The sequence below is a fragment of the Triplophysa dalaica genome, chromosome 17 (assembly GCF_015846415.1).
Source record: "Triplophysa dalaica isolate WHDGS20190420 chromosome 17, ASM1584641v1, whole genome shotgun sequence".
In the NCBI taxonomy this organism is placed as follows: domain Eukaryota; kingdom Metazoa; phylum Chordata; class Actinopteri; order Cypriniformes; family Nemacheilidae; genus Triplophysa; species Triplophysa dalaica.
Window position 1 is genome coordinate 22,367,889 of NC_079558.1, and position 5,000 is coordinate 22,372,888.

Below are 5,000 nucleotides of genomic sequence, written 5' to 3' on the forward strand. Positions count from 1 at the left end.
AGAAATCTCTCAGAGCTGACGTCTGTCTGACAGAGACACCGCTGACCCTCACTGACCCTTACTGACCCTTACTGACCCTCACTGACCCACACTGACCCTCACTGACCCTTACTGACCCTCACTGACCCTTACTGACCCTCACTGACCCTCACTGACCCTCACTGACCCTTACTGACCCACACTGACCCTTACTGACCCTCACTGACCCTTACTGACCCACACTGACCCTTACTGACCGTCACTGACCCTTACTGACCCCTTACTGACCCTCACTGACCCTCACTGACCCTTACTGACCCACACTGACCCTTACTCACCGTCACTGACCCTCACTGACCCTTACTGACCCTCACTGACCCTTACTGACCCTCACTGACCCTTACTGACCCACACTGACCCTTACTGACCCTTACTGACCCTCACTGACCCTCACTGACCCTTACTGACCCACACTGACCCTTACTGACCGTCACTGACCCTTACTGACCCCTTACTGACCCTCACTGACCCTCACTGGTGTGAGACAGTCAGAGAGAGAGAGAGACAGCTTCTTTACTTACTGACACCACAGCGCGGATCTCTGACCTGCTGCTGCTGGAGCACACGCACACACAGAACAGTCTCACTCAAGGACGAACACACATACTACACTACATGGAGGCACACAAAATACACAACACTACACACACACAGTATGAATTCTGATTTTCTTCTTCTCCTGAATGTCTTGTTTAATTCTTCTGTGCTTCATCAGTGGAGGATTTATAGTCAGATTTCTGGAGGTAAATGTCTTCAGTTTTCAGATATTTTTACAATATTCCTAAAGTAATGCTCACCGTATTATATTTTAATAACAGATTATAACTAATATGTCATATTGTTCACTGGAATATCAGTGGATCTTCATCTCATTCTGGATGTGTTGTTTCTCAGTTGAAAGTGAATTGCTTCCAGATGCACTTTGTTTGTAATGTTTCAGTTTTCACAAAATAAAAACTTTCAGTTTGAAGTGCTAGAAACAAAAGTCTCTCTCTCTGATTTCCATTCCTGCACTCAGATCCACTAATCAGAGAATTTACAATTGATTTTTTCATTTTAAACAATTCTTAGTTTGTTCAAGGTTGAGAAATATTTATTTAATATTGTCTAAGATGTCTGTAGAGAACATGAATATCTGATGCTTTCACAAGATTTAGGGCTGAATTTACTAACAGCTCACAGCAGCGTAAACAAAACCCGATCATTTACAGCTGGATATAATAATGTGTTTTTTTCATGAACATCATAGATTCTTATCTCATATAATGACATTCTCTGTAGTGTGATGATGTGATGAAGAGAAAAATCAACATGGATTCTGTTTGATGTATCCCATCATCTTCAAACTCTCCGTCTCTTTATTCACAATCTTCAAATCGAAAAGAAGATCATTGTGTGTTTGTTTATTGACTTGTGAATAGTGCAGTAAATACTCATGAATCTCAAACAGACCTGCTTTTGTGTCTCATGCAGGACCCTTCACCTGTAAGACATGCAGAACACCTGCTGGATGTGATGAAGTGTCTGTCTGCTGTTTCTGAAGATGAAACATCTGCATACAGTAGTGTGACACACCAGAAACATGCAAGAGGACATGTCATGTGTATCACATCAAAGGAAATCCTCTCTGTCAGCTCAAAACTCTTCATCTATCCGTGCAGCCTTGAACAGTTCATGATGCATAACAGGATTCAATTCAGATGATCCGACAGATACAAGTTGTGTCCCAAGAGGGGGCTCCTTGGGTTCCTTTGAAGGATGCATTTTAAGAGCGATTGCGTCACAGCAGTGCGACTGAAGGCTGATAAGGCCGTCCCGATTCAAAGGTTGCTTCAAAAGCAGCCCTAAAATGCGACCTTATTTCCGCAGGTTTTAAGGATGTAATGAACGTATCCTTCACAGCTTTGGCTATCCCAAGAATCATTGCAGGCCTGTAACGGTTTGACTTTTTTAAGTAATCAATAAAAACTTAAGTTAAATTAAAGTATGTAATTCACAAAAAGGTCATTAAATATGATGTTGGTATATTGTGTTTTAAATGTGTGTGGTTGGGCTGATTTAATCTACATAAATGTCCTGGTGTCATGTCCTCTTAAATAAAATTGGTTGCACCCCCCGATGAAAGATAAGTAAGTATTATCATGAGCTTAATATAAAACCAATAAAAGTTCCCTCAAAGAGCACACACGTGTATTAAGTGTGTCTGTGTGTGCATGTGCGCGTGCTTTCCTGAATTTACCTTGGAGTTAAGAGCATGTCCATGTGTTCTTTATTTAATGTCATTACTGTGTTTGTGACTTTTTCCCTCATGTGCTGAAAACAGCCTGACAACAATAATGCAGAAGTCATCTCTCGTTCTGCTGAATTATAAATGTGTGCAGGTCAGATAAGATGATTCCTGGCATCTGTCAATCTCTGATAAATGATAGCAGTCATCATCTCATATGCTGTGATTATAATCAGCATTATCATTGTGTGTTTACACTCACTCATGTGTTGATTGTTTAACAGAGAGCGTGAAGATCCTCTGTCGAGCAGCTCAGAGGCCTTGTGTGACACATATGATGGAGTCGAGAGGACACAGGCAAGTTGTCACATGTCTCAGCTTTTACTGGCAAATGTTTTTCCAACAATCTGCGCTGGTAAATCACTTACATTAAGAAAAACAAAAAAGTAAAAATGTGAAATATAAGTAATTTATCAAAAATATTTTCCCATCCAACACATACAGTATGAGCGTGTGATGAAACCTGCATGTAGAGAAGAGATTTCAGGACGGCTGTGAAGCGTAACGCAAGTCATGGAGACTTGAATATTAGCACAGTCTCAGCAAATGAAGAAATGTGTGTGTCCATATTTGGCTGTTTTCTCACTGTTACTCTGTCCTGAGCGTTTGCCCCTCAAGAGTCTAAATAAGGGCGAGTGAGAACAACAGAAACAATAGATGTGATTCTACAGATTAAGTAGCTTTACTGTGAACTCTTTAGTCACTTATTGATTGGTAACACTTTACATTAAGGTACCATTTATGAAGCATTTATAATTGTGTTCACTTATGATGAATAAGTCATTTACAAATGCATCATGAAGCAGTTATAACTGCATGAGTATAAAGGGGATTCTAACGAAATATCTGCCAAATAGTGAGCAGCTATAAGAAAAACAACACAACACCCTACAGTGTCCTGTCTGACATGATATATTGCAAACAACATCAAGATAATTATGAATCTGCTTTTGAGTCAAATAAATGATCAATAAATACATTTATTAAGCACTTATACATGTAAGTTAAAAAGGTATTTGGTTAGAATCCCTCTTTTATTCATAACTGCTTTATAATGCATTTGTAAATTACTTAATGAACACATTTATAAATGCTTTAAGGGTACCTTAATGTAAAGTATTATGTATGGATTTAATGTTCAACTACAAAAATACATCATTCTACATTATACAAGTCATGCCGGTGGTTTTGTTTAATTGACTGTACCAGTAATACTGATATCCAAGTGTTGTTTTGATAGAAATGTAAAGGATGACGAGAGGATGACAGAGGTTTATTTCTGATGCTGTGAGTAAACTTATTTCACAATAAAGTACATTTCATATCTCGATTTGTTTGATTGACAGCTCTTGATAAAGTTGATCTAATTGTAGATTAGAAACTCTTTAAATCTTTATTAAAGTCCCAGTGAAATTAAAAATGACAATGCCTATTTTTTCATGAAAAATTGCAGCGTTTATTTTAAATAGTTTATCAATGTGGGTCATTCTCTTTATTTTTTGTTCAAATCTGAAAATGCACTGATGATACCCATCTTAAAATACGTGTGTTAAACGACTTGGGCGGAGCATCCGTTAACTCCTCCCCTTCAACGTCAGTCTGCTGCCAGTTCCTTTTTTATATATCCAATTAAACACGAAAGTAACACGAAAGCCACGCTCATAATCTGTCTAATTTAAAATGGCATTTCACTCGTAAATGCGTAAAAATATGGAAGAAGAAACGATCGCAACGTCCGGCTCTGTTTAAACACGACTGATCAATAAATGTAATCAACACTTTCTGCTTTTTGGTTTGGATTGTACGGATGATTGAGAAATGTTTTTAACACTGATATTAAGGCGCAGTACCGCACACATACAGTCTGATATGTGAGTTAACTTTTGATTCAGATACTTTATTAAAGGATTTACTTTGTTTGATGTATCGTTGTGTTTGGAGTGTAAACTGAAAATCACCATTTAGAAGAAATTAAAAAGGGTTTGACAAAAAAATAACAACACCTGAGCAAAACTTATTTTCACCGATCGACTGTACACTGCACCCGAGGAGCAGTGTTGGGTAAGTTACTCTGAAAAAGTAATTAATTACTAGTTACTCATTACATATTCAATAGTGTAATTACTGTCCAAATTACTCTGTCCAAAAAGTATTTAGTTACTCATTACTAATTACTTTTTATATCTACATCAACCTTGATTAGTTAAGTGATTCAAGAATATACATGAAACGGCTTATTTAATTCATTCAAATAATATTATTAACTGACCAAAGTATTACAAATGTGAGAATTATACATTAAAGCTCAGATTTTAAAGTAAGACTTTGAATTTTGAAGTCAATTACGCTATTGCACACGCATATATTTAACAAAGTATTTAGTTTAATTACATCAAAAGTAACTGTATTTAAATTACAGAAAACATACAAGTAATCCCTTACTTTACTTTTTCCAAGAGAAAAGTAATTAAATTACAGTAACTAATTACTTCATTACTAGGAGGCATTCAAAGCAAACATCTGCAAATATCTCTTGACATCTCTTTTTGATCTGATCTTTCATGGAGACTGGAAATGAATGTTTTATTATTTTTGTACGTTCCGTATAATGACATGATTAATGACTTCTGAATATCTTTCCACTACAGATGAGTTTGATGAACCGTAAACATTG